Source organism: Benincasa hispida, chromosome 9 (assembly GCF_009727055.1).
Source record: "Benincasa hispida cultivar B227 chromosome 9, ASM972705v1, whole genome shotgun sequence".
NCBI lineage: Eukaryota > Viridiplantae > Streptophyta > Magnoliopsida > Cucurbitales > Cucurbitaceae > Benincasa > Benincasa hispida.
Window position 1 is genome coordinate 16,177,135 of NC_052357.1, and position 19,814 is coordinate 16,196,948.

A 19,814-nucleotide genomic window follows, 5' to 3' on the forward strand; every position below is an offset into this window, starting at 1 on the left:
AAGAAGCAGGCTGGCTTAGAAGTCTGCTATAAGAGATTCCTTTATGGAAAAACCCAGTACCAGCCATATTGATCCATTACGATAGTACTGCAGCAATCGCAAAAGTTCAAAACTGTTACTACAACGGAAAGAGACGTCAAATACGTCGTAAGCACAGTACCAATAGAGAGTTTCTTACTACTGGTGCAGTTAGAGTGGATCACATACGGACTGATGAAAATTTGGTAGATCCTTGGACGAAAGGACTGGCCAGAGAAAAAGTTTTCAGAACCTCAGAAAGGATGGGGCTCATGCCTATCGAAAGATAAATCACAGTGAGAAAAACCCAACCAGTAGACTGGAGATCCCAAGAAACAGGTTCAACGGGTAATAACTGATCACGAATGATATATAGTGAATCATGCTAAACCAAACACAGAGTTCCATTCCTATGAACTAAAGTCTGAGCATTATATCCTGAAGCATAAGAAAGGTTGAATTCAGTTCTTAATAAGATTTATACTTGATGATAAATGGGGTATCTAGCTACAGGAGTACCCTTGATAGATTCACCTGTGTGAATGTGGAAGTGAGGGCCGCTTCCTATGGAGTTTTTAGACAAACTGTCTAGAGCATTCACTAAATCGGGATTCACGAGCTAGTCCTTAAAAGCACGGGCTTTCATACTACACCCTAATAACACTCTGTGTGTGATGCTATTAGAGATAGAGTTCAAAACCAAGGGTTACTCTAGTATATTATGAATCATCTACACTATGTAAAGGTTCAAATCATAAGACACATTTGTTTATGCACAGTGTTGTATAGATTGAAACTGCTCGATGAAAATCTTTCCTCTCTTTTCTTTTTTGTTTAAATTTCCAAGTGGGGGATTGTTGGGTGAAAATTTAACTTTCAAAACTAAAGAGAACCAACTTTTTTTTGTTGGAGAATCCCACATTGGAAAATTTGGTGTTGGAAGTCTCCTTTATGTACTCCAACCTTGTGTTTTGGGTTTGGGCCCCAAGGGGTACCCATGTTTTGGAGGGAGTGAGAAGATAGACCAATGTGGGTTTGGTGGACGTTCCATACGCGCGTTGTCGCCATCCGTCCGGTCGGGCATGGCACGTGTGTGTGTGATGATTATTTTTAATAAAAAAATATTATTTTATTTTATTATTATTATTTTTTAACCGAAAAAAGGGGGAAAAGGTCCATTCGTTCACCCATCCGTACCGTCCATGCACGTTCTGTGGCAGGGCACTCTTCTCGCTCCCTACCGTTCGACGCTGAAGGCCTATAAAAGGCGAGGCCTTCAGCAGTTCGTAACACAGAATTCATTTCTTAATTCCCCACTTCATTTTCCTCTCCTCCTCCATCTTAGCTTTCCAAGTAGTGATTTTAGAAAGGGTGTATATTCCAGTCGGTAACAGTGCATTTCCGATCGGTTTTCATTTGGCTGTTTTATCCTGGGGACGACGTGGCAATTTTCAGACCTGCTTGCACACTTGGGCAGAGCCGCGAAATGTCTTAAAGAGAACGAGCTTCACGACTCAAACTATAACAAGTTTCTGTTTTGCAGGTTTTGCTCTTCGCTTGACCGTCGTGCCTTGACGATTTACAGTTCGTCGTTCTGAGGGCCTTGCCATTTCAAACAAAACGTGAGTAGAATCATTGACATATTATATATATCTCTTCCTCTCACTGAGTATTTTATAACCTAGGGTTTAGTTTACTTAGAAAAAACACGGCTAAGAATTTTAATTAAGTGACTTTTTAGGTTTGCCCAAGAGTAACTTTTACCTTGGAAAGTTGAACAACTTTTGATCATCATTCATTAAACTCTTTAACGAAGTCTTTGATCAACTGTCGCATGCTTATAGAAAATCTATCTAATTCATCTTTCCAAGTAGGTTCCCAGGTATGGGTGTTCCATTTTCGTCAGCTTAAATACCCCAGCCTAGACAAGACTCGCCTTAGACAAAAGGTCCCTTATAGATACATTTAATACAAATTTACTCTTTTATGCCAATCAATTTAATCCTATTAAACCGATTCAAAAGATTAAACTTAGGTATCTAATCTCATTAGAACCTTAAACTTAGGTCTATCTCAATCCAATTTTAAAACCCTTTTAAAACATGAGTTCACCCTAAGTCTGCATGCAACACTTTCTTATCGATTTTAGTTCTAATTTCCAATATAACGCTTACAACCGGAAATAACTAAAACCAACACAATGTGAAGCTACACATACAAGGCATTCATAACTTTTATAAACAAGCCTAAGTGTCATGTTCCATGCATTGTTCATTCATTGCTATTTTTATATAACATTTGTACAACCAAGCATACTACAATAGTATCAAGGGGTAAACCCACCACGACTATAAAAGAAGTTCAAAACAGAAATGAAATTTGGAATATCAAAACAACCTTGCTTTGATACCAATTGAAGGAAATCAAACATGAGGATTTCCATGAGCAGCGAAAGAGATCGTTCCAAATTTCATTCAGATTGAACATAAACAATCACAGTCTTAAAATGGAAACTAACAGGTTATGCACAAAATGAAATTACAGCATACTACAATAGTATCAAGGGGTAGAGTATGTTTACCTTTGAAGAACCATTCTTCTCGAATCCCTCAATTAATCTACAAGCATCCAAGAATAACACACTAGAACGTAACGATCGGTACAGCCAATGAACAACACGAACAACAAACGCAGCCTCCACGAACTCAATGAACAGAGTCAGGACACCACCATAATGGTTACCTTGGTATTCTTGGTGTGAGAATCCAGGAGTTATGGGCTCTGTATGATATTGGCTTAAGGAAGAGACTGGAGGTCTACGATCGAATAGATGATCGAGCAAGTGGGAGATAAGAAGCGTCTATTGTATAAACGATGAACTCGATCATTTAATAAATGGTAGCCATTCGTACAGACTATGCCACTTGATCGTTTAACTACGATCAGCTGAATGACTATCACATAGTCAAAGGTAAGCGATCGTTTAGTCTCTGCACAACTATCGCGTAGTGAAACTTTTTCACTTGATAGCTTAATTCATGAGTAACTTTCCGAATGAAATAATTCTTTAATTTAGGAAAATAATTTTTCTTTTATCTCATGGTTACCATAAAACCACCAATAACCTCCCACTCAATCGGTTATTAGAGAAAAAGAAATTAATTATCATATAATTAATATATTATAAATAAATATGATAACCAACTTACCATATTATATTTATAACCTATAGTTTTAATATTTCATCTCATGAAACATATAAACAATAGTTCTTTTTCTATTTTATGGCACTTAATGTAAATCACATTTACATTAATTCCTCCACTTGATGTATCTCATACATCACACCAATTAAATCATATATAATTGAATTTCCTCTTGTTAATTTGAACACTTCAAATCAACCCCAAGAACTGATTCTCAACTTAAATCCATTCAGCTACCAAGGGGACCTTATGGACCTGTAGCTCGAAACTCCAACGGTACATGAATAACTGACTAAACTCTTTAGTCACGGGATCTACCATCTGTTAATTGTCGCGCACTCCACTAAAGACCGACAATTGCACTCTTGTTGCTACAGATATATTTCTGTGTCCATATTAACCAATCAACAGTACGATAACCCTTCACAGATCGCTCGTAAGTACAGTTGGGCCAATTTACCATTTTGCCCTTATAGTTACATCTAGCTTCTTAAGTACCACTGATTCCACTAATGAACAATAAGTCATAGTCCTACTATGATCGGGTTCTCTCTTCCAAAGAGAGGGTGTGATCACTATGTTCAAGACCCGGAATCAGCCCTTAAGGGAGCAATCTATCTACTTACCCCTACTTCGGAGAAGGAGTGAATTCTGTCTTGTGTAATTGAGTTCCCAACTCCTCAATCAGACAAATCCCCAAAAAGGTAAGCTTGTAAAGTTGACAATCTGGCCACTCTCACCCATACTAATCAAAGGACCACCCTCATAGACAAGAGTTCCCTAAACACCCAGGTTTAAGGTCATGTCACCTATGGTCGTTTTAGTGAGATGTAAGTCTCAATTATCAACGACGTTATATAAAGAGACTAATCATCTCGTGGTTCGGTCTTATACAAACTCTTTGTATAGGACACCCCTGCTCGCATGTCTCCACATGAATGGTCAGGATCAGACCATCAGTAGTAGTTCACAACACTTGTAAACCTCTACAAAGCGGATCGTATCCATAGTGTCACCAGGATAAGGTATCCCTCATTTATCCTTATACTACAGACTATTTAGGTTATTACTTAATGTGTGATCCACTTGTATATCTCATATACATGCTTAAGTTTACATACAATAACCATGGATCTTTGTTTATTGGATATGAGTAAATACAAATAAAATAACTCTTATTTTATTAATAACAATGTGTACAAAGTTTACAAACTATGAGACTTGAGAAGAATTAGGACACCAATCCCAACAGTTTGTACCCAATTTTCCACTACCACTACGATATATTCTAAATATACGGCCGAACAGAGCTCACACACATTCCATAACTATGGTAGAACATGCGAGCTTACACACATTCAGAACAACTAGCAGTGATAAATAAAAATACTAATAGTAAGGTTATATGTATGCATATTAGCCCGGCAGGCAAGTCATGGCTCCAAGCCATCAACATATCACAACACCACGAGAAGAAATTCGAGCTTTAATGTCGGTTTTAAACCGACATTAAAGATAGTGTTATTAAAGCCCTTTAATGTCGGTTTCAAACCGACATTAAAGAGCTTCAATAACACCAATAACCAACCTTTAATGTCAGTTGCAACCGACATTAAAGGTCTTTAGTGATTAAAGCTTGTTGGTTGCAACCGACATTGAAGCCTTTTTTTTTAAAAAATTCTTAACCGACATTGAAGTTCGAATATGTCCGTTTTATCAATTATTGTCCGTTTTTTAAAGTTCCCTTGCCAAATCCATTTTTTTGATAAAAAAGTATAACATGACACATCATCATCGAACGCTATGGCTATGACATATTATTCATGTATGGATTGTAAATCTATTACATTTAATTCGCAATTTCTGCTATAGAATTATAATTTAAAAGGCGTACAATAATTCAAGCCTTGAAAACACAAATTACAAGTAATAAAAAGATTATGATTTTACAAACATTATGAATTTACTGTCCCTCTCCACTTGGTAAGTATGGATCCCTTCATAATTCTTCTTGAACAAACTCCCCAGCTTCAACAGTGTCTGGTTATAGGCATCTTTGTCTGACCACTGTTGTTCAAAGGATCACAAACAATAAAGGTTTGGGTGTAAGCGTAACACATACAACGGAAGATTGTATCTATTCAAATATATATATATATGGATAAAATGTTTGAGACCTTACCCTTAGAAACTCTACAACTTTTGCTAGCTAACTGTTGTTGCTCGAATGTACTTTGGTTTCCATGCCAAGAGAAAACAGAAGAGTCGGATTGCAGGACAAAACACTCAGTAGAGTTCAGTGAGGTTGCAACCTAGATAATCATAAGTTGAGACGTTACCATAAGACTTGCAATAGCTCAAATTAGTACAGGCTTTTAGCATAAACATGAAACATGACCCAATGACAATGTTATCACATTATTTCCAGTCAGCTTGAATATGTATGCATACATATATTTCAAACCTCAAGAGGAAAGATTGAAAGGCATTTTAAAAAACATGAATCGCATAAAAAGCATGAATCGCACTTAAAATAGAATGAAAATGATCAAAATCACTACTACGTACAACTTCAACTTGCACTGTTTTATTGTTGTGAATGGATGTTTGTAATATCCTAATAAGGGCAACAGAATCTTCCGTGTAAGTTTCATTAGCCAAAGCTTTATCTACTATGAGTTTCTTGTAACTAGAGCTCAGCCACCCTACACCAGAATTCATTAAGAAAATGATGGTTATCTGTGTCTCTCAAGGACCCTCTCAGTTCCACATCAGAACCTTGTAAAAGAAATTACAACGTGATTCTAATCAAAAGAGATGAGTTAAGAAAGAAGCTTTATAAGACTACCACCTTGAGCACCACAAAAGGTTGAAAGAGGGAAATAAATTGGGGTGGCTCTTTACCTTGAAATATACGACCCTGCCAAAAGAAAAAAGCATATGATAAGGAAATTCCAAAAGATAGAAACTATTTATCACGTATACTTTTTGTTTATGGTACCTAAAGAGATCTCTCTTTCAACGAGTTGGACATTGTATTCGTCAACCGTATAGCGATCTTTTGATCTTCCTGAGTTTTGAAATAATAGAAAATGGTTTAACAGCAATAAACACATATGTTTATGTACAAATGCACTTAAATATGTCATGATGTGAAAATGTAAGGAATGAGAAAACATCCCTACACTTGTTTACAGGCAATTATTCTTTTACAGGAATCAAGAGTACTTTCATTAGATCAAGGAAACCATCTTTCATTATTCCCTTTCTTAGAGAATCAGCACTAGTTATTCAACTGAATTGGCAAGTGTACCACCACATTCCAAGTTTAAGTATGTAACTTACAATAGTTAGATTTTCTCAAAATAAACCCTAAATGCTAACTAACCTCGATGTTATCCTTTCCAAACCAAGAGCATAAGAAATAATATTCTTTCCTCTCACCAGAGTGGTAGGTGTAAAGAATGATGTAGCAGTCTCCACTATAAAATTTCACAATATCCTCTGCAAGCAATAGTTATTATTTAGCCAAAACACAAGTTTTCAATATTTTACTGTAGTGAACTAAAGATTTAGGAAAATCAATTATCATGAGTTAGACAAAGAAAAGAATATATCAAATTTACAACTCTAGATAAAATCTATGTAGAAGGCAAGAATGATAAAAGAAAAACTGCAAAAACAGAACAATTAAAAGCTGAAAAAAGTTTGAAGATAGAGAGTAGCAGAGAATATATTTTCTTGCACTTGGGGTTACTGATATGGTCTTAGGCACTAATATCACCAAAACAAAACTTTTTTCCTAAATGATCTTCATGAAAATTTTCTTCCGAAAAGCTCATAAAGATTGAAAATAGTGGCTACATTGACTAAGTTTTGATCCATTTATATAAAATCTCTATCAAAAAAACTCAAGGGCAAAGTTTAGAAATGTCGCATAACAGATACATAGTCATGATCATAAAAATAAATAAAGAAGACATAAAATTTTGGAAAGGCATGATCTCCTCTTTGCTTCTAGTAAAACAAATGTATTTTCCAGCTCTCCTCGAATAGCTACAACACAAACTCCCCTTGCAATAAATTACCAAAAAAAGTAGGCAAATGACATAGCATACTCACAAAATTCTAATGAATTCAAAATCTACCATGGTTAGAACTTAGTTCGAAAACCTTAATCGACACCAAGAGATTTTCAACAAGAAAACCACACAATCAATAGCAGTAATTATGTTGAAATGATCAATAATAGTTTGAGAAAATTGAAATGATCCAATTCTGATTTCAATGCATATAAGAAGGGGAAAGAAAGAAAACGGTACCAAATGAGGCGTACTTTCGCAGAACTTGAGGCACTTGGAGTCCTTATCACTAACATCTTGAAAACTCAATTCAACATAAAAATAATATATACTATACATAACATTTACCAAGAGAAATCAAGGAATATGACATCCTCCATTGAAAAATTACAAAACACTCTAAGAGTGGCACAACAAAACCAAAACCATTCTCAACCTTCAAAGAATGAGACCAACAAACTTCAATTACATTCTATCCATGCTATATCAAAGGGAGGGTTATTGTAGGTATGACTTTGCAGTGATAAAAGAATGCACTAAACTAACAAAATGAGTATGATAATAATAATAGGTACTTTATACAACATTAGAAGCGTAAAATACTAAGTGTTTTTTGATGTTGTAGAGAGTAGAGGTCTCCTAAAAGAAAGAAGGAAATGAAAGAAAAAATAATGCACATCTTCTATCTAGAGCACTACTTGGTGTGGGGGAGGACGGTCAAAATAGCCAGGCACGGGATGATCCGTAGGTGGTCTGCTATTTCTTGCCACTTTCCAAGCTCAATAAAGAATTTCATGTCGAAAAGGGATCAAGCTAAGATCGTTTTTAGGGCTCGTGAACTATTACCGAAGATTCATGGTGTAATAATGCTACCAGCTTCAAACATCGCATTTTGATTATTTTCCCCAACAATAACTATGTTAGAACTAATGGTCAAAGTTATAAGAGAAATCTGCTAGCTATTAATGAATCTAATGACAAAGTCATTGAAAAATATGGACATGTTATGTATACAGTTTTTATACATAAAAAGAGTGCAAAAATAATACATGGGCCAGAAAAAGCTCAATGGGATCATAGAAGATGAAAAAATTAACACAAATTGAATTTTATTCTCAAGTCCCAAAGGGAGTCCAAGACATAATTTTCACTAGAAGCAGACTGAATAATGAGCAGCAACATGGCATTCAATCATAAAACAATTTGCGTTTCACCAGTCAGAATCCCTTGCTTAACCATCATGACAATCAAAGCAAAACCATCCCACCATAGATTCCCAATCCCAAAGCATTTAAGAACAAGAAAATCCCCTGCTTAACATTATTGTTATAGGTTAAACCCTAATGCTTGAAATTTATGCCCTATCAAAATATCAAGATATTGGAAAGAGGATCCACAAGAAAGAGAAAAACAGTTTCTAAATGGCTTGTCAAAGATCAGATAGATTCTCAATCTGTTCATTGAAGAATCAAGCTCAATCATCGACAAAACCTTGTCTAATAGTCTTTGTATAGCAATGTTCTCCATGACGAAGGTGAGCATCGCGGACAAGAAGAAAACCCAGGTCGTGTACATTTAGATTTTGACTTCTAAATAGCCTGATTTTCCATGGAGTTTGGAAGCAATCAAGGAGAACCCATGAATCGCCGTGATAAACGATCAACGGACGGCGAGGGAAGAAAGCTGATAATGAAGAGAAGGAGCAATGGCGATTTAGGGTTATATTATTTAGTGTCGGCGTGAAAGGTAAAGAAGAGAATGAGCCGCGATTTAGGATTATATTATTTAATAAAATAAGAAAAAAAACATTACACCTTTAATGTTGGTTTTAAATCGACATTAAAGCCCATCTTCAATGTCAGTTTAAAACCAACATTAAAGATCCGTTTTCTTTTTTAAAAACCGACATTATACATCTAATTTCACTTTTTTCAACCGACATTAAAGCCCGAATTTCTTCTAGTGCACAACCACAGTGGCACTACGGAAACACATTCACATAACCCACAGGGAAATCACATCTCATGGGTACAAGACTCAATAGCTTGGAACATTTTCACAAATCATTAAAAACCTCAAAACCACCACCATCAGGTTCATTTACAAACCATACAAATTACAGTAAGGCAATATCAGGCTCTGAACTACATATTAATAATTCAAGTTCATATAAATTCACAAGAATTCAGAAATCATTATTCAAAGCATTTTTAAAATTATAGTCAAACAAAATAGATCATGCCAACATATTTCACAAATCATAGCATACTTATATACTTTTCATACAAAATACTCAAAATAAAACCGCCCACTATAAATTGACTCAGTCTCATAAGGTTTAGTTACAAAGGTAATGACAAAAGCCGCCTTGATTCCTTACTAATGCAGGAGATGGACTAGATATAAATAAAGGAGAATTATATTATTGAAATAACATGTTTATACACACTTAAGATTTATAGGATATAATTACATCAGGCACAAAAACATAGCCCAAGTGGGAGATTGTTGGATATATTTAAAAAATAAGATGTATAATTAAAGCATGATCTACATGTGTGACTTATTTTATCACATTGGGTTATTTTATTAGATTGGACTCTACTATGTGATATATTTAATTAATGCCCTAGATTCTTAAATGAGTATGGACTTAATAGGTAAAAGTTCATTCTTAGTTGATTAGGGTTTAATGAGAATCCTAATTGAACTAGTATATATAAAGAGACCATAAGGCTATGTCCCTAATATACCAAAATAATATGCTATTTTTTTAATCTCATCTAAAGAGATATCCCATTAAGGGCATTCGGAGATTTGGTTGAGGAAGACAGTAGTCATATTAAAACTATTATCATCTTGAAGCTATCATCAATCTCTCAATAGAATCCAGTATGTTATTAATTTTTGACAATTTGACATGAATGATCCTAGAGTTAATCTATTTAATATAGATTTAAAGAAATTATACTAACAGAAATCTCATTAAACCATATTACTAATTTCCATTATAGGGATTAAATTATTACAAATTCTAAAGTTCATTGACTAAATTGTTACATAGTGATGTTTAGGGACTAAATTGTCAAAATTTAAAGTATAAGATCTAAATTGTTACAAACCAAAGTTTAGGGACCAAATCGTTACTTATATGAAAGTTTAGGGACTAAAAGTGATTTGTAACTTTTTTTTAATATGGAATTGCAATAATAAATAACTAAAAGTTAAAATTGTGAGTGGATTACAATTATCCAAACAATAAAAAGTTGAAACATTGCTATTGATTATAATTTATATGAGAAAATTCTAAATTTCTAGTGGTCATTGCGTTTTTTAATGTTTATGCTAGCCCTTTTGCTATGTTGTATTTATATTGTTATAAGTAATATATAATATAGTGCAAATATCATTATAAGCTTGAACTTTGGAAATTATATCAATTTAAATTCTAAAGTGCAATTCTACCTTTTAAATTTGTTACCCATTAAAAATTTCCTAGAATAATATATAAATCTCACATACACATATATATCAGTAGCTTTAAAGCATTTTTGTTTTTATTTTTATTTTTACTTGTTTAGTTCATTTCATAATATAATTAATTTTTAACTTTTTATTAAAGAAGAAATGTTAAAATTTATTTTTATTATTAATTTAAATAAATAAAACAATAATAATACTAACTTGTTACCTAAAAAGTGTATCATTTTAATATAAAACAAAAATTTATTGATTTTAAATAAAAAACAATAGACGAGAAATTTTTTCTATGGAGATTTCCGACCCCAACTCCAATTCTTTAAAACGGAAAATGGGATGGAGACATGGATTAAAAATCCACACGCGGACGGGGATGAGGAGTGTATCCCCGTTCTCGCCCAACCACATTGCCAATCCTAGAAATTGTAGAGGAAATTTATATTCTAAATCTTAATTTGTTTTATTTTTGACACTTTTCCTAAATAATAAATTCATCTGCTCCACAATAATTGGATTTCCCCCCAAGTAAGAAATATAAATCCAGTTCAATATTTAAAATATTAAAAGATAACTAAGGTTAGAATGTATTTTTAAGAGTATATATGTACTCTCAATCCGATTTGATTTTGATTAGTTTTTTCCAATAAAAATTGTTAAGAACCAATATTTCTTGATTTTCTCTACATATACAAACCAAAAAGTCCAATCTTATAATGAAAAACCAAGTATTCTCTACATATACAAACCAAAAAATCCAATCTTATAATGAAAAACCAAAATAAACCAATTGATCGAGTTTTTTTTTTTTTCCATTTTGTTCGAGGACCTTATTTTTTCAATTTTTTATTGCACTTCCAATGTGTGATGCACATGTGGGATAATAGGGGTAGGATATAATGGCAATGTGTAAATTAATATACTTACAAAAAAAATTAGATTTACATTGATATACTTTATGATTTAAATTAATACAATTATTAGCATAGAGTTAAAATTGATACTATTCTAAATTTCAGGGTTTAAATTGATACTATTATTATCTCGGATGTATGAAAAATTGCATATACGAAAAAATTCTGAAACTTTGCCCTTTTAACAAACTTGTGCTTTTATTCCTCGGTTCGGTTGGAACAGGGAAAGAAAAAAGATAAAGAGAAATGGATGAGATGAGCTTACTTGTAGCGACCAGACATGTGGCGGTGGTAGATGATGGAAGGCGTGGGCAGCAACGATGATTGACAAAAGAGAGAGATGTGAGGCTAGTCTATTGCGTGCAAAGAAGAAGACAATTGGGTGACTTTTTTTTTTTTTTTTTTTTTCTTTTCTTCTTTTTAAATCTAAACTTGATATATTTTATATCAAGTGTATGAATAGTATAAGCCAATGTATAATCTTAGAGTATATTAACATTATAAATCAATGTATCATTATTAACTATATCAACAATATATCAGTTAAGTGTTTCAACGCATAAACAAAGTGCATCGTTATAAAGTTAATTAACATTATATCAGTAAAATGTATCAACAATACAAACGAGTACATCATTATTAAGTTTCTTGACACTAAATCAATTAAGTATATAGACAGTATAAACGATTGCATCATCATTAAGTTTATAGATAATATATCAGTTAACTAAATCAACAATATAAACGAATGCGTAATTATCAAATTTATTAACATTATGTCCATCAAGTGTATCAACATTACAAACGAGTGCATAATTATCAAGGTTAGCAGTATATCATTCAAGTGTATCATTATCAAGTATATCAATCAACTGTATCATTATCAAGTATATCAATCAACTGTATCAAATTTATCAGTAGTATAAATGAGTGTATGATTGACAAGTTTATCAACAGTATATCAATCAAATGTATCAAGTTTATTAGCAATATAAACAGGTGCATAATTGACAAGTATATCAATAAAGTGCATCATTATCAAGTATATCAAATATAACAGTAAGTGTATATCAGTAGTGTATCAAGTATTGTCATTCGTTATTTGAATAGCGAGGATATTTATGACATTTTACATTTTCTTTTATATGTGGTTGGGCATCGTTGTTTGCTTCTTCTTTTTTTCGCAAATAACAAATGTGTAGGCTACCTGCCTAATTATTATTATTATTATTATTATTATTTTTGCAAGTAACTCTATATTTTAAACAGAATTAGCCATAATTAATATAAAATAACTTTTATTTTTACCCCTTCCAACTTCTAAAATTTTTATAACTGTCTTATGATTTTTATAGGAGACAAAGTCCCTTATTCATAACACTATACATGTAATATCGAACTAGTATATATAAAAGTTAAATTAAATACAATAGAGAAAGTTAGTACATATTTTGAGAAGTTAGAACTCCAAAAAAATATGACAAGATTGATAACGAAAGGTGTGATAAAGTAAACATGCAATACATGGAAGCTAACAAAATCATTAAACTCTAATTACATTAATTTGAGTAACAAGCATGCAAACACATAGTTTCAAAGCAATGGGATTTCAGCATTACTACCTTTGTTGTAACATTCCGAGTGTTCTTAATTTAAATTCAACATTTTTTTTAATAATTGAGGACATTGTTAATTTTGAAATTCAGTTCGTTTAAAGGAAAATTTGGGTTTTATGTCGAATTATTTTGATTTTTAGGTTAATATAAAAAATTTAATTTAAATTGAAGAAATTAATTTGATTTTGATTTTGGAATTGGAAGAGAAAAAGGAAAGAGTTTTAATATATATATATATATATTCTTATGTTGAAGGAAATGTTTGAATAAAATGAAATAAAAGGGAATAAAATAAAATAAAGTTTATTTTTCTTTATTTAAAATAATCTTCTTTTCTTTTTAAAAATCAAACTCCTTCCCTCTCTCTTCGTCACGTGACCCCCCTGTTCCGTTTCCCTCTCCAGTCTTCTCCGTCGCACGTGTTTGCCTGGTTGACGCCTCCAGCCGTGTCGCCTCCTTGCTTAAAAGTTCGCGTCGAAGCTGCCACTCTCCGTTAGACCCGCGCCTAAGCCTCCCCTTTTCCCTCGCCTTCGGGTTGCGCAAGCCCAGCCAGCCGCGTGCTTCACGTCTGTCCGGTGTCGAAGTCCCAGCCGTGAGTCTTTAGCCGCCCTACGCCGCGCGCCAGAGCTGTCTGCTAGTCGCCGCTCGTCGCACTAGCGCCGGTCAAGCCAGCCTTCAGCCTGACGCCTAACGGCCCAACCCCCCTCACACCGCACTAGCGTCGTTCGAACCAGCCTTCCGTCTGCCGCCTTCCTCGCCACGCAGCCCTGTTCATCGTCAGAATCTGTCGTGTCTCGCCAGAGAAGTTGACTTCAGGTATTAGTTGGTTTGTTTTGGATAAGATTGGGGTTGTTTTGGATGTCCATTAATATTGATTTAAGCCTTGGGCAATGACTGATTTTATCCTTAAATTTTTTAAGTTGAAATCGTGGTTTCAAGAAAGTCGGTGTTGCTGTCCAGTGGGTTTGTTCTCAGTTTTGTCGTGATTTTGTAAGTGGATTCAAGTCTGGGAAGATTTTAAGGTCGTGTTCATAAATTTGAAGACCAATTTCGACACAGTTTGGGAACGTTAATTTGAGTTGCTGCTGGTGTTTGATTATTTGGATTAATTTTTTTTGGAATTTCAATTCGAGGTAAGAAATCAGATAATGATAATTATGATTTATTGAAGATTATTAGTGATCATGATGTTTATGTATGCCTTTATTGATTGAGGTTTGAAAGGACTAGATGTACATAAAGATGTTTGATTGCTAGCATGATTAAAGTATATTTTATTTTATGAGTATGTTTGATTTGAGGTTGATGGGTTGTATGTACATGTATATTTTAGAACCATGCTATGATACTTGTGACGTTGAGATCGTGATAGTGTCCTCACTGATTAGTTAGATGGCCACTTGAGGTTGTGTGTCCTTTGGGATTCACTAGAGGTGGTGCTTTCCTTCGGGATTCACCAAAGGTTGTGTGTCTTTCGGGATTCACTAGAAGTGGGGTTTCCTTCGGGATCCACCAGAGGTTGTGTTTCCTTTGAGATTCACTAGAGGCGGTGCTTTCCTTCGGGATTCACCAGAGGTCGTGTTTCCTTCGGGATTCACTAGAGGTGGTATCTCCTTCAGGGTTCACTAGAGGTTGTGGGTCCTACGGGACTTACTAGAGGTAGTGGGTATACTTAACTACAGTAGGATGAAATGCAGTAATTCATGTATATACACATCTCATAAGGACTAGAGAAGTTTATATGTTCCACAGAAGGTAGGCATCTAGAGGACATATATGCCTAGCCTGACCCCAGTAGTGGGGTTACTTACTAAGTATTTTATACTCACCCTTTCTCATATTTATATTTCAGGTAAGGGTAAGGTCACACTGGCGAATGACACGAGGAATCCTTGAACGAGTCACTGGGGACCAGTTTTAAGCTTCCACTCATATTTCAAGATTTTCTTTATGTTTTTATTCACTTTCAGTTTTGGTATTTGGAACTTACTGTTGAGATTTGCTTCCAAAATTATTTATTTCAGTTTATGACTTTTGGATACCCTATCATTTGAATTTATTATTTGGATTTAATAAAAATCTTTTAAGCTACATTATTTATTTAACATTTATTTCACTATAAAAAGGATGTCCTTTTAACTTCAATGCATGAATGTGTTTAATAACGACTTAGCTTGAGTCCTAGGGGTTGGGTCGTTACAGTCGGTATCAGAGCCCATGTTTTGGGTTCTGAAGACTGACTTACTACGTAAGTCTAGATAGTCCCTGTGACCCAGTAACAGATTCCTCATCATCGCCAGGTATGTCCTACTATTGAAAGTTTTCAGTACATGCATGAGATTAATTGATGTAATCTTTCAGTAGCATGTTTTCTTAAGAAAGATCCAGAGAAAGAGAGCTGATTTGTGAGTTCATGACAGGACATGGCACCTAAGCTCAGACCAAGAAAATCAGTTAGAGGAGGGGTTCAGGACCTCCAAGTGCAACATCCACAAGTTCAGGATCCTTCCCTGCCAAGGGTGTAGGAAGAGGCAGCCGATGGTAGCCATACTGTCTCCACAGCTCTGAATCCACCTATGACTCAAGATGATGAAAAGGCAATAGATGAAAGAATTGGGGAAGTCATTGCGTCCTCCTTGATGGAAAGACTACAGAAGTTGATCCGTAATACGATGGCAGAACAGACTGCCTAGAACCAGGCTCAGAATGAGCAAGTACCACCAGTTCAGTTGCAGCAGACCCAGTTGCAACAGGGTCTGTCCCATGAAGCTAAGCACTCAAGGGATTTCAGGAAGTTTAACCTTTGTCCATTCGATAGATCATTGAAGGATCCCACTAAAGCAAAAATGTGGCTGTCCTCAATTGAGACGATTTTTCGTTATATGAGGTGCCCGGTAGGGCACAAGCTCCAATGTGTAGTTTTTATGCTGATTGGCAACGCAGAAATTTGGTGGCGTTCAATGGAGAAAATGATTGATACCAGTGGAGGACTTGCGACCTGGGAGCAGTTTAAGGAACATTTTTACGAGAAATATTTATCAGCCAACACCTGATATAACAAGCAAGCAGAGATCTTGAATTTGAAACAAGGTGTTATGCCGGTGGAGGAATATGAGCAAGAATTTGATAAGCTATCCCACTTTGCCCCTAAGTTGGTAGCCACCGAGGTAACAAGGACATAGAGGTTCATCCAGGGTCTGAGGAGTGGATTGCGAGGTATGGTACATGCCTTGGACCACAAGACATATGTTGCGGCACTATGGGCAGCCATGAGGATTGATGCTGACTCCCATGATGGAGAAGAGTACAGAAAATCGCTTGGAATTAGGACCTCTACAGGTTAGAAAAGGAAGGTTGAGCCAAGGGCTCATGAGCCTCAACAAAGGAAACAGAATGCAGTTAATGCTCCGCGTCAGTGGGGACAATAGGTCTCTCAAGCTGTAACTGTCAAGAAAGATAAGCCGATTTCTACAACCTATGGTAGATGTCATTGGGGGCATTGTCTGGCTAGTGTTGGAGTTTGTTTCCGGTGTGGTCAGAAGGGGCATATGTCAGAGAAATGCCCAAGGAGGAACGTGTCTGAGATCAGGGGCCAGCCCACAAGCTTGTTTTAGGAGGCCCAAGTCGTCAACAACAACAGGGTAGAGTGTTTTATACTACTCGGCGTGAGGCCGAGAAGTCAGGCACAATTGTGATAGGTATGCTTCCCATCTTGGGATACCATGCTCTAGTTTTGTTTGACTCCGATTCTTTGCACTCTTTCATATACTCAACATTTGTAAAGCATGCCATGTTAAGATCAGAACCCTTACAGTATACTCTGTCAATTTCCACTCCATCAGGAGAAATCATGTTAGCTACTAAAAAGATAAAGGCATGTCAAGTCGAGATAGAAAATCATGCATTAGATGTAACCTTGATAATTCTAGACATGCATGATTTTGATGTGATACTGAGCATGGATTGGTTAGCTGCTAATCATGCCAGCATAGATTGCTCTCGTATGGAGATCATCTTTAACCCTTCTACCAAAGCCAGTTTATGTTTAAGGAGGTTGGGACTGTGGTCCTACCCAAAGTGATTTCAGCATTAAAGGTCAATAGACTGTTTGACCAAGGAGCCTAGGGTATTATAGCCAGTGTGGTTGACACTGGAGAGACTGAAGTCTCATTGACTTCAGAACTAGTAGTAAGAGACTTTCTAGATGTTTTTCCAGAGGATCTTCCCGGACTGCTGATGCGTTGTTAATGCCATGAAATAATGGTGTAGAATTTGATGGTGGAATATGCATTGTGCATGCAAGTTTTCGCAGCAAGATCCAAGTATAAATCCTACTGAGTTACCTGGTAAGCCCAGGGTCAAATACAAGGACTAAGGAAACAATATGCGATGGTAATTTTCGATTATTTTGCGGTAACAAATAAATCAATGCGTTGGTTGGTATATTGTTTAAAGAATAAAGTTTATGAGGCGGATTTGAGAAAAAAGTTAATAATACGAAAGTACAATGAGTATGCAAGGAAACGGGTTGAGAAGGTTTTTAGCAAACACTTCCTAAGATTGCATTCATGTTATGCGATCATGCTACATACATACAACAACAAGTCATCTTTCAATGCAAATGCTATGGCTTCTAGTTTTAGAACGCATGTGATGTATGCGATGATGTCTATAGGATCTATGTCTAAGACTTTATTTTTGTTTATGCGATGATGAATGGCATACACATACACAAGGCGACCGCATACTACCATAACCTATTTCTAGGGTGCATGCGATACATGTTGGCAAATAGAGCTTATCTCTAAGTCTCTATCTCTTGTTTATGCAGATCTAATCTTACTTTCTCAAGTCTAGATTCTAACCTAGCTCTTTCAAGTTTTAGGTTCTTTCTTTAGACTCTCTCTCAAGTAGCTCTAAAGGGGTCATGGACGCAACATAAGACAAGATGATCGCATGCAATGAAGATCCTAGGTCATGTTAGCTAAGTACTTCTCAACCCATTCAAAAGTTTAGTTACTCATGCGTATTGTAAAGAGGGTGAATAGATGTAGAAATGCATGTTCCATTCTATAAATGAAATCGAAATACAGAATGACAATGTGAAATAAAGATAAGGAGCCTATTAGCAATTTCTTTCTTCCCAAGGCTTTTACACTGTTTTCTCTACCCTGCTCAAAAGATATTCTTGCTTTCGCAAGAGTCGGCCCTCTCTCTATTTTCCACGCTCCTTGGCACTCTCTCGAGCTGACCAGGATGATCTTCCAGCATCTTCTCTCTTCTCTTGCTTCTGTCTTCTAAGTATAAGGAAACTATAAATAAGGGCTAACTATCTTCTATATGGCTCAACTGGAATGAAAAACCAAACTCCTTCAATGAAGGTGGCCTTCGGTATTTATAGAGCTTCAGGGTGAAGAGCTTTTTTTCTCAAATGATTGTACTGATGGGATGTCATTAATTCTCTATTTGATGCGCCGAATAATTATCACCGAAAAGTTGAGTGTACTTGCTACAGTGTCGTTAATGGCTTGTCAACTTAATTCAGAATTGACCGTCATCAGCTTTTTGTCCCATTGTGATTTATTAAGCTTTCACTTTGATGCATTGGCTCTATGCGGCCACCTTCTTGAGCAGATTTTCGCGAACGCAAATGATCGTATAGCCTTGCGGTCGCAATCTCTTAATGCGCTCAGACATTAATTTCTTTGGATCGCAATTCCGCCTTGCGCCAACGTATTTTCTGCACAAAATACATAAGTTAGTTGTTTTTAATGCGATGGATGCATGCGATCGTAATATTATAAATTTAATGCTTTTGGACGCAATTTTATATATTTTTACCATCACAATCCTTCATTGTTTTATATCTTTGCGCTGTAATAACGTGCATTAATGCCCGTTATCAATTGCCCCCGCAGCAGGAGATAGATTTTTCTATTGAGTTGGAGTCAAGCATAACTCCCATTTGGAAAGCTCCATCCAAGATGGCACCAGCAGAGTTGAGGAAACTTAAAGTCCAGTTGCAAGAGTTGTTGGATAAGGGCTTCATACGACTCAATGTATCACCATGGGGTGCGTTAGTACTTTTTGTAAAGAAGAAGGATGTATCATTGCGTCTGTGCATTGACTATAGAGAATTAAATAAAGTGACCATAAAGAATAAATATCCACTTCCCAGGATTGATGACTTGTTCAACCATTTGCAGGGAGCTACAGTTCTCAAAGATTGATCTTGTTGGGATTGGTGTCCTAATTCTCCTGGAGTCTCATTGTTTTGTAAAGATACACATTGTTTAATGAATAAAATAAGTGTTATTTAATTCTAGCATTTATACACATCCAATAAACAAAGCTCCTTGGTTATCTTATGTGAACTTAAGCATGTATATGTGATATACAAGTGGATCATGCCTTAAGTGATAACCTAAATAGGTCTGTAGTATAAGGATTATGGTGGGATACCTGATCCTGGTGACACTACGGATACGGCCCGCTTTGTAG